Genomic DNA, 12,203 nt, shown 5'->3' with positions numbered 1-12,203 from the left:
GCCGAGGAGGCTCCCAGCGGCCAGCAGCGCTCAGGTGGCCCGCCTCAGTGAGGGGGCCAGCTGCCTGGGTGTTTCTCGGTCAGGTTAGCCCCTCATTTCCTGATGCCCCCACCCCTCAACCCATCCTACCGGTGTCCTGTGCCACCTCGCCCCACCCAGCCCCCCTATTTGAAGTCTCCTTCGGCCACTGAAGGTGGTCATGGTACTGGGGACTTGGGAAAGTGAGAGACCCCGTGGGGGGAGTGAGAGGAGAGGGATGTCAGGGGTGGGGGGGTCTGGGGGGGTGGGAGAAAATGGGGTGAACGGTGCTGGCAGTTCGGCTAAATTTGTCTTGTTTGGGTTTTTTTGTTTTGTTTAATGTATATTTTTATTATAATTATTATATATGAATTCCCTTCAAATCGTTCCTTTTTGTTAACAAGGGGCATGGGGAGGGGTGGGGGTGGGGGGCAGAGGCATCCGACCCCAGGAACCTGCAGGGCGGGGCTGGGTCAGTGCCCTCTAAGGACATTATTGACCTTGTTCAACCTTTCCACAAAGAATAAACGGTGTTTCACATTCTTTGTGTGGCTGCAGTTGTCTTGAAGGGATGGATGGGATGTGGCGGAGAGGGCAATGAACAAGGGGAGGGCGTGCATCGTGAGCTGTGTTTTCCATGAGGTGGGGTTCTGGTAGTTTTCATAAAGGAATAGGTTTATTCTTAGTAGACGAAAGGGAGTGGGGGCCAGAGTTGGGGAGGAGGGCATACTCCATGGGGCCAGGGGAATGGTCCACAGAGCCCAGTGGCTCTCTCCCAACCTGGCCCAAGAGGCCACCCCTGAGGCCCTGGGGGCAGAGGCAAGAGGAAGTGGTCAAGCTGCAACCTCTTGGAAAATCTTCCTAGATTGCATTACCCTGTCATGTGACTGGCCACAGACCCTCAGTTTCCTCAGACCTCTCTGCCTGCTGCCACGGGGGATTCCCAGGATCACACCAGACTCAGATTCAGACTTGGTGGCAGGCCCTTCAGCCCAGCCCTCAGGATCTAAGCCTTTTCCAGGCATGGGGCTCTGCTGCTGGGGCAGAAGGAACAGAGGAGGAAAGAGGAAGAGGTTGCCCCATGGCCAATTAGGAGCAGCCTATCTCTGGCAAAACAGCAATCTCACCATTGGCCCAGGAGAGCCAGGATGGTCAGGTTGGAAGGGCAGAATAACAAGGCTTTGTTTCCTCTTTCCTTAGAAACTGCTGCTCCAGACAGGGTTCCCAGGCTGGTCGGCCCACCCTTCCTCCGAAACCAGCCTGGAGGGAGGAATCGCTTGGTTGCTGAGTCAGCTCAGCTGGAGGAGAGCAGCCCTCTTCCTCCCCCCTTCCCTTCCCGCCTCAGCCCAGCCCACCCTGGGCTCCAGCCCAGGTCCCCTCCACAGCCTGCCTCCAAGAGCCTTGGCCCCACCTAGGCCAGTCGTTCCATCCAGCTGCTATCCAGGGCTGGTTGGTGTGATTGCTTTGGCAGAAGGGGTACCCCACCTTCCTGCCAGCCAGGAACCCTGACCCTATGCCTGGCCTCCTGCACCTTTCCTGCCAACAGCTGTTTGGCAGGGCCTGTGTGTCTCAGTGGAGTTGGACACCACTTTCCCGCCACCCTCACTGGAGGAGATGGGGACCCTGAGAAGCCGGCACAGGGAAGTTGGGGGTGTCTGGGGGTGGTGGGGCCCGTGCGTGTGGCAAGGAGCTCAAAGATGAGCTCATGGCCCCTTTGTGTTTTTGTGGCCCACATCTGGAGGCAATTACAGATGTTATCCAGTGGGAGTTCTGCAAAACACAGCTGGAGCCAGTGGAAGAGCCTGGGGAGGGGGGACTGCCAGAGGGAAGAGGAGGGGGAGCCCAGGGCTCCCGTGGCTGGAGTGCGGTTTCCCCATCACGAGGAAATTGTTTGGCCCTGATTCTGGAATCACAAGATGCTCTCTGAAGCCAAGGGGGAGAGATGGAAATGGAGGACCAGAGACAAAGGGGGAAGAGGTGGAAGAGACTTCACAAGCAGGGAGAATTGCGGGGTGGAGGCTGCAAGGTCCCGTGCTTCTGACGAGCCTCTGGCCTGAGAGATCCAGCCCAGCGAGGCTGCCTGGCGACCCTGGGAGGTGCCTTAGTGATCACAACTGAGTGAACCACCGGGTCAGGCTGAGGTGAGGGGAGAGCGGAGGGCCCTGTGGCTCCCGAGAGACCTGGAAACACCGCTTTCACTGGCCCTATCCTGCTTTGTCCATTGGGCCTGACCCAGTTTCTATGGTTCCAAGTTCCTTTATTCGAAAGCAGCACATGTGAGTGAGAGCAGCCAGGAGGGAGCCAAGGGGAATCTGCAAGGAGGTTTGGGCAGAGCCCAGGGAAGCAGGCTCTGAGGAGACTGGACTGGGGGCAAGCGCTGAGGAGAGGCAGTGCTCTGCCCACCACTGCACCCACACGTTCAGAGGGGGGAGCCATGGACTCCCTTGTCATCTCCTCCCTTCTCCAGGGCTCCTGTCACCAGCTGGGCCCATGCCTCCAAGGCTGCCAGCCAGGCGCTGGGTCAGCAGGGTGGAAAGGGAAGGGAAGGGAAGATCTAAGAGGAGCTGGGCCCTCTAGAGGAGAGAGAAATGGGCAGAGTAACCCCCACACACACAATCTGGCCAGGGTGCTGGGGCTTCACTGGCCCTCCCCCAGGGCCCCTTCTCCCCACAATCTGATGGACTTCCCAGTCCTCTCTTTCCCCTCTGTATCCCTTCTTCCCTTTCCAACTAAGGGGAGGTGGCAAGAAACCAACATTTGCTGAGGTCCTCACAACACCCAATGACACAGGCATTAACATTGCCCCCATTTTACAGATGTGGAAACTGAGGCCCCATTAAGACTTGCTAAAGGCCACAGCTTGTTAGTCCAAAATTAAAACCCAATCACTTCTTGGCCTTTTGGCTAAGATCAAGTGCAAAATTAAAACCCAGGTCTGTCTGATTTTTTTTTTTTTTTCTGTACAAGCAGATTCTGACCATGTTTCTTGGGTGTCTCTTCCAGTGTGGACTCCATGTAGCTGGGTGTCTGCGTGGAAGTGTGTGTTCTGGGGATCTGTCAGCACACGTGTGCTTGCCTATCGTGCCCTGTGGCAGCATCAGCCCAGGGAGCCCGAGTGCAGGGGGAGAAGGGCTCTTCCTCAGGAATCCATCTTGCCAGCAGTCACCTCGCTCCTTGGGGGCAGGAACAGGCACTCAGGGAAGGAAGGAGGCAGCAGGACTCAGAAGCCAGAGGGACTGAGTGGGACAATGGCAGCTTCCCTGGGGAGGGATGGGGGTGAATGGCTGTGGCAAGGGCTTACAGGGGAGGGGGAGGCCTTCAGGGGCAGTTCCCATTCCCTAAGGCCCCAAGGAAACCCCACTCAAGGCTGTTCCATTGTCCTGCAGTCCCTGTACCCCCTTCCTACACAGCTCCCAAATCGAAATCACCTCCTTCAGGAGACAAATTCCTGCACACCTAGCCTGGGGGTTTCTGCCTTTCTCCCTCAGACAGTCTTGGGAGACTGGGGAGATCCAGAGGCAGCCTGTGAGGGGGCTGGGCAGCAGGGACCTGGAAGGGAGGCAGGCCTGACTGGCCAGAAGCCACCTTCCAAATGAGCTCACACACATACTTTCCACCCTGGCCCAGGGCCGATGGCTGAGCGCCTTCCAGGCCAGCCTTCCCCAGCCAGGCCCAGCCCCCTCTGTCCTCCCCTGTCCCTCACCAGTCTTGGACCCAGGGGTTCCACAACAGGATCGGGTACCCCAGGCCAGGGCTGCCACCACATCCCCAGGGAGCAGCTTCCTCTGCCTCTAGGCTGAGGCCAGGTCCCCCCAAGGTCCCTTATTCCTCCAATAGGATTTTTATGGCTTAGAGGAAGAGGAGACCAGCTTCCTGCCCCCAAGACCCACACCTGGTAGGGAGGGGCAGTAGAGAGCGCAGAAGAGGTGTCCACACGGTAGTGAATCGGCGGAAGGACTTCCTGTGAGTGCCTGAAGTAGCTCATTGACTCAGGGACCAGGCCAGGTCTGGGAGCTGCCTCACCATGGGTCACTTCCTGCTCACTCACTCCATTTCCCGCTAGGGGCACTTCCCTGATTTGGGGCAGGATGGGGTCTAGGTGATGTAAGGCCAGGCTGACCACAAAACAGGAAAGACTGGTGCCTCTGAAGGCCTAGCGGATTCACACACACGCGACAGGCTCCAGCTCATTTTGATCCAGCTTGTGGTCAAAGACGTCACCCTTCACCCGGCTTCCAGAAACATGTAGCACCAGGCCAGAGAGCAAGATCAATTCCCAAAAATGCTCTCCTTGGCGGCTCAGTGCCTGGATCTGTGCTAGGAGCATGGCTGCCATGACCGTGTATCCTGGATCCAATAATGTCTTCCTGAGGTTCTGTGAGTTTGTGTATACCCAGACATGGCAGACAATTCATCCCACTTTGGGTTACAAAAATACGGCCACTGCGAGGAGATCACACAGCAGGCTGTTGCCCTCCAAGGCCCTGATGGTATAGTTCTGTCAAGGAATGACTATGATTCATAATAATACTGACCTCATCACAGATACTGGACAAACACGTGCCATCCTCACTTGTCTTACAAGAGTAGGAGGCTGCTAGACACACAGGAGCCCCTTAATAAAAGTTTGTTGACTTGAATTGCCAGTGAAAGCTGTGATATACATAATTAAACAGCGGTAGTTGTGAATACATAAGTATTGTATACATATGTACATAAGTATTATGTATACCTAAGTTAAAAAATCATTGAGCTGTACACTTAAGCCTAGTGAATTTTATGAACTTTACTGTGTATATTTACCTCAATCTTTAAAAGGTTAAAAGAAGAAAGAAAAATATATTGAGGTAAAGAAGTTCTTAACACCAGAACAACCACTTTGTCCCTATAGGCGTCCCCATTATGTGCCAACCCTCCCCCATCCAGCCTGCCCTGAATCTGGGAGTGGTCGGTATTGGGTTGTGTTGGCTCAGCTCTTCTGGAAATACCAATCCTTCCGATTGCACCCCTGACCTGGAGGGCCCAGCAGGAAGGTCTCTCTTCCCTATTCCTCTCTAAGCTCCATGTCACTTATCCCCAAAGTCTCTCCTCCACTGTACTGGCCTGTGTTCCAGAGGTCTCCCCCACTTCATGCCTGCACCAAACTGCATGTAAGTTCTGGGCAGAGGAAAGCTGGAGAAGGGGCCTAGAGAAACACCCACCCCAGTCTCCTGGCTGGGCGCACCCCCCTCTGCAGCAAAGACCAGCTGGGCAGGGTTTGCAGGGTGGTAGCGCCCCCTTGTGCTGCGTGTTGGCACTGCAAACCAAACCCGGGGAACAGAAAGATGCAGGGGCAAAGCCAGTCCCACCAGGGCCACGGATTCCACCAGCCTGTCCCTTCCTCCTTTCCACTTTCCATGTTTCCACCCAGGACACCTGTACTTAAAGAGGTGGGACTATGGGCGCGACAGGATAACAAACTCTAGTCTTCCAGCTGCAGAGGGGGAAAAGTCAGAGTTTCCGTCGGCTGTCCCTGTGCGGGGGTTGGTGGGCAGCCTTCGAATAACTCACGGAAGAAAGAGGGAGTGGAGATGGTGTGGGACAGAGGGTCCGCGGCAAGAAGGGAAACACTTGGGCGCTTTCTCCTCAGAGCTCCTCCGAGTCGCCACACTGCCACCCTGTGGATGCCTCAGACACTGATCACTCCAGGATGCCTGTCTCCTGGGCTCCAGGAGATCCAGGTGGGTCTACACTCCTGGCCCTCAGAATGCTATGACAGAACTCCCTCTGACCAAGGCAAGCAGGCTCTATCTCTCTTTTATCTAAGAGTGGGGCATTTCTGTGCCATTTCTCTGAGGCCTGTGGAGATCATGCCGTGGCCTCTTGGGGGCCTCAGACCTGCACCCATCCTCCTAACTTCATCCCCACACTGGGGCCAGGAGAATCCTTTGATCCCAGTCTCACATTTATAAGGTTCTTAAATTTGTAGTTTAAAATAAATGCCTAGGGCCGGCCCCGTGGCTTGGTGGTTAAGTGCGCGCGCTCCGATGCTGGTGGCCCGGGTTCGGATCCCGGGCGCGCACCGAGGCACCACTTCTCCGTCCATCCTGAGGCCGAGTCCCACATACAGCAACTAGAAGGATGTGTAGCTATGACATACAACTATCTACTGGGGCTTTGGGGGGAAAAAATAAATAAACAAAATCTTTAAAAAAAAATAAAATAGGGCCGGCCCCGTGGCTTAGCTGTTAAGTGCTCGCACTCCGCTGCTGGCGGCCCGGGTTCGGATCCCGGGTGCGCACTGACGCGCCGCTTCTCCGGCCATGCTGAGGCCGCGTCCCACATACAGCAACTAGAAGGATGTGCAACTATGACATACAACTATCTGCTGGGGCTTTGGGGGAAAAAAAAAAAAAGGAGGAGGATTGGCAATAGATGTTAGCTCAGAGCTGGTCTTCCTCAGCGAAAAGAGGAGGATTAGCATGGATGTTAGCTCAGGGCTGATCTTCCTCACAAAAAGAAAAATAAATAAATAAAATAAAATAAAATAAATGCCTGTAGGTATTTTGTGAATAGCACCATATTACTGCATTGTTTGTGCTAAAGGTTTTCATATGTTAAATACAAACATTTAAAATACATCAAGTATTTTCAAAACCGCCCTAGTATTTCTTAATTTTGCAATATAGCAGAGGCCAAAAAAACGGACATGGTTAAGGTCACTCTCAAACCTCCAAGGGGTGTCCCCAACCTGGCGTCTCATTCTCTTCCAAAGCACAGGGAAACTCGTTCTCATAACCATATGGTAGAGTCTTCAATCCCCACTCCCTTCAAACATAAGAGGTTTCCCCATCTTGAAAATCTCTCTCCTGGATGCAGCTGCAGTCTTAAATGATTCGCCCGTTTTTCCCTTTTCTCTCAAGCCAAGGTTTTTCAAAAGCTGTCTGCATTCCTTCACCAGCCATTTCTTTCTAACCCAACCTCTACATCTGTATCCCAAACCAGGCATTTACTGAAACTGCTCCTTAAAATGCCTTTGTGACTCCCTTCTTCCCATCCCAGGCCTTTTCTCTGCTTTCATTTTCTTTGGCCTCTTGTTAGCATCTAACACACTTGCTTCGAGAAGCCCCCCCTTTGCCCCTGTCTTCTGGGAAGTTATGCCATCCTGAAATCCACAAGTCACAGAGTTGTCGAGGAGCCCTGAAGGCCCAGGACAGGCGTCCCTCAGCTTCTGTACCTTGAGCAGGGAGTAGGCTGACATTCTTTATTTGCCCTGTTAATTCCAGTTTCTGCCCTTCAGACTGTACAGAATAAACAAATTCTTGTTCCACACTACAGCTCTTCAAATATTTGGATCAGTTTTCATTAATTCAATCCCTCACTAAAGTTAAGCTTTTCTTTAAGTGAAAAGCCTTCCTAGTTCCAAAAACAGCTTCTCATATGACATAGTTTAGAGGCCTGCACCGTTCCTATCACCCTCTTCTGGATTAATTCACTTATCAGTCTTTTCAAACGAGGCTTCCAGGACCCAGAGAGCCGGTATCACATAGTGGTGAGGAACAAGGGCTCTGGAGTTACACAATCTGGGTTTGAATCCAGTCTTTATGACTTACTAGTGAACTTCAGCAAGTTATACATCCTCCCTGAGCTTCAATTTTCTCATCTTTAAAATAGGGCTAACGGGGGCCGGCCCCGTGGCTTAGCGGTTAAGTGCCCCCGCTCTGCTACTGGCGGCCTGTGTTCGGATCCCAGGTGCACACGGACACACCACTTGTCCAGCCATGCTGAGGCGGCGTCCCACATACAGCAACTAGAAGGATGTGCAACTATGACATACAACTATCTACTGGGGCTTTGGGGGGAAAAAGGGGAAAAAAGGAGGAGGATTGGCAATAGATGTTAGCTCAGGGCTAGTCTTCCTCAGCAAAAAGAGGAGGATTGGCATGGATGTTAGCTCAGGGTTGATCTTCCTCACAAAAAAAAATAGGGGTAATAAAATACCATACACTTTCACTCAAATGTGGAAGATAAAACAACAACAAACAAACACGTAGATGAGGAGAATAGATTGGTGGTTACCAGAGGGGAAGGGGGGTAGCACAGGGCCAAAAGAATAAAGGAGCATACACGTACGGTGACAGATAGCTTTTGGTGGTGACCATGATGCAATCTAAACAGAAGTCGAAATATAACAAGGTACACCTGAAATTTACATAACGTTATAAACCATTGTGACCCCAATAAAAAATAAGAACAATTAAAAATAAAATAAAATGGGGCTAGTAATCCAAAGGGTAGTGGAGTGGATTAAAAGACATAATCCTACATGATGCCTATGACTGGCGGTCAATTACTTACTTCATGCCAGACACTGTTTTTGGCACTGGGGTTACACCAGTAAACAAATAGGTGCCTGCCCTCAAGGAACTTACAGTCTTGTGAAAGGAGCAGGCAAGAAACAAGGTAAATGAGTAAAATAGAAAGTATGTCAGATAGTGATAAGAATTTTCCAAATTTGTAAGTTCTGTGTCCTTTTCGATTAACAATTCCACCTTTAAATCATTTCTCTCTTCTCACATTTTACTATAAGCATTCAAGAGAAACCAGGCTGCTTCTTCAACACTTGGCTTGGAAATTTCTTCAACCAAATATCCAATTTCACCGCTCACAAGTTCTACCTTCCACAAAACACTAGGACATGAACACAATTCAGCCAAGCTCTTTGCCACTTTATAACAAGATGGCCTTTCCTCCAGTTTCCAATAACATGATCCTCATCTCCATCAAGACCTCATCAGAATAACCTTTACCATCCATATATCTACCAACACTCTGTTCACTACCACATACCTCTTCTGAGCCCTCACAAGAATCACCCTTAACAGTCCATTCACAACAACGTAGGCTTTCTCCAGCACGCACCTCCAAACTCTTCCAGCCTCTGCCCACTACCTAGTTCCCAAGCCACTTCCACATTTTTAGGTATTTGTTACAGCAGCACCCCTACTTCTCCATACCACGTTTCTGTCTCAGTTCACTCAGACTGCTATAACAAAACACCACCAACTGGGTAGCTTATATACAAGAGAAATTTATTGCTCACAGTTCTGGAGGCTGGGCAGGCCAAGATCAAGGCGCCAGCATGGTTACCTTCTAGTGAGGACTCTCTTCCTCGTTCATAGCCAGAGCCTTCTCACTGTGTCCTCACCTGGTGGAAAAGGCTAGGGATCTCTCTGGACCCTCTTTTATAAGGCATTAGTTCCGTTCTGAGGGCTCCAACTTCATGACCTAAGCATCTCCCAAAGGCCGACCTACTAATACTATCATCTATGGGGGTTAGAATTTCAACATATGAATTTGGGGGGAACATAAACATTCAGACCATAACACCTTGGCACATGCTAGTAATTTGATCTTGAGCAAGTTATCTATACCATCTATAACTCAGTTTCCTCAATTATAAAATGAGGATAGGGCCAGCCCTGGTGGCCTAGTGGTTAAGCTCAGTGCGTTCCACTTCACTGGCCTGGGCCCAGTTGCCGGGCACAGAGCTACACCATCCATCTGTCGGTAGCTATGTGTGGTGGTTCACATACAAAAGAAAAAGAGGAAGATTGGCAACAGATGTTAGCTCAGGGTGAATCTTCCTCAGCAAAAAAAAAATACAATAAAATAAAGTGAGGACAAAAATAACACCTAATTTCTAGAGGTGTGATGAGGATTAAATGGGATTATATATGTGAAGTACTTAGAACAGCACCTAGCATATGATGAGTACTCTATAAAAGTTATCTATTTATCATTTTGAAAACAAAACATCTGCCCATTTTCTACTAGTTCCACTATTTTTCATAATTCCTCAAAGATTTCCAAGAACATCTCCACAGGCCCATTCCTAAATGTACTTGATGGTCTAGGATGTGATTTATATGGGCCTAGACACTTAAACTCACTAAACTAAGTAAAGTTTAAATTCATTATAAGCAACTAGGTCCTCTTTAATTTCTTCCTCATCTTTGTTGGTTTGAATTCATTCTTAAATATTAACCCCAAGGTCTAGCACAGTGCCTTTCCCTTGGAAGGCACTCTAACAAATATTTGCAGAATGAAAGTTTGTTCTACTCTAGTGCCATTTCTTTCTGATGACAATGATGGTTGCTGCCAACAGCCTAGATTTTGATTTTCCTTCCTCCTTTCTAAATTCCCCTCCCCACCACAAGCCCATTCCCATGGGTTCTCCCCATGGCTGTCTGGCTTTTTTTATTCATGTATCTGACCTCTCTTTCCAACTAGACTCTAAGCTCCTTGAAGCTAAAGTGAAGTCTTAAGAGCTCCAGGCATCCACCAAGGACCCAGCATAGAGAACACAGCCAGCACTCAACTAAAAGCTCCATGATCCCTTTCAGGACTTAAATATTTTTAACTTCTGCAACCTCTTTGCCCTGCTTCCTTTGGCTCAACATCCTCCTCTCACACTCGGGGTTCTATTTCACCACTCATCAGTCCCAAGGGCTTCAGTAGGGAGCACAGAGAGACCAAGGGACCAAAGTCCAAGTGGAAGAAGGGCCCTTTTATGGCCAACTGTATGGCTTCAGGCCCTGCTGAGGTCCCAGTTTTGAACACATCAAAACGGATGTCAACCACAAATGTCAGGGACAGAAAGCCATTTTGTACCATTTGTAGAGAGGAAAGAGTAGTAAGGATCCAAATGTACACCCTGTCCAGAGCCAGATCGCCTAGGTCCAAAACACTGTTTCAGCATTTACTAGATCCATGATCTTGAGCAAAATACTTAACCTCTCTGTGCCTGAGTATCCTTGTCTGTAAAATGGGAGTAACAATAGTATCTACCTCACAAGATTTTAGAGAGGATTAAAAGAGCAAACACTTAAAAAGTGCTTAGATCTGTGCCTGAAATGTGAAAAAAAGTATTTGCTATTGTTATTGTTTATTAACTATCATTGCTACAGGAAATCGGTAACCCCAAGCCCACATAAATTAGAAATATCCCCTGTGACTAATAATAACAATTGTCACTTCCCACATGCTCAACTTGCATTATCTCCCTAAATGTTTACGACAACCTTAAGAGGGAGCTGCACTATTATTAATCTCATTTTACAATTGAGAAGCACAGAGAGGTTAAGTAATTTTCTCAAGGTCACATAGCCAGCGAGAGCCAAGGCATATTTATTCGTTTATTTACCATTTATTGAGTTCTTACTGTGTCTCAGCAGGAGAGAAGCCCTGTGGGTACAAAGGTAAACAGTCTAGGCCCCAACCTACAGGAAGTTTCAGTTTCCAGAGAAGGGGCGGGGCGGGGGCGGGAATGACAAGTAAACAAATAGTTATAACACCGTGTGGTAATTGCTATAATAGAGGCTCACTGCAAAAAGTGCTAGCGGATTTATACACAATGGAATACTACTCAGCTATTAAAAAAAAGATGAAATCTTGCCATTTGCGACAACACGATGGACCTTGAGGGTATTATGCTAAGCGAAATAAGTCGGATGAAGAAAGTCGAATAGGGTATGATTTCACTCATAAGTAGAAGATAAAAACAACAACAAACACAGAGATACAGAAATTAGATTGATAGTTACCAGAGGGGAAGCAAGGCGGAAGGAGGGCGAAAGGGGTGACAGGGCACATGTGTACAGTGATGGACGGCAATTAGTATTTGGGTGGTGAACACAATGCAGTCTACACAGAAATCAAAATGTAATGATGTACACCTTATATAATGTTATAAACCAATGTTACCTCAATAAAAAAAAAAAAGTGCTGCCGGATCTCAGACACCGGGGCAAGAAAAGTACTGAGAGCTTGGGGGTCCAATGGAAAGACATGACAGATGCGCAGAAAGGACTAAAAGCAGGGTTAAAAGTGGAGGCTGAGCGCCGGCTTCAGAGCCGGTCTGACACGTCCGGGCAGGGCGGGAAAGGGGTTAAGGCGAGCCAGTGGGCGGGCCCGCGCGATGACTGGCAGGGGTGGGGCCAGGCTCGTCCCCCGCCCCCTCCCCCCGCCCTGGGAGAGGGCTCTCCAACCCCTGGGCCGCCGGGGGTACCGCCCGGTGAGGGCCGGGGAGCCGGGCCGAGCCGCCTGTTCCCTTCGCCCGCTCCTTTGCCGCGTTCCGCGGGCTGGACGCGCTGGAGAAGTTGAGCCGCGGCCGGGCCGGCCCTGGGAGCCGACAGTCGGCAAAG

This window comes from Ceratotherium simum, chromosome 3 (assembly GCF_057802395.1).
Source record: "Ceratotherium simum simum isolate JZ-2026a chromosome 3, ASM5780239v1, whole genome shotgun sequence".
Lineage (NCBI taxonomy): Eukaryota > Metazoa > Chordata > Mammalia > Perissodactyla > Rhinocerotidae > Ceratotherium > Ceratotherium simum.
This window is presented reverse-complemented; position numbering follows the sequence as displayed.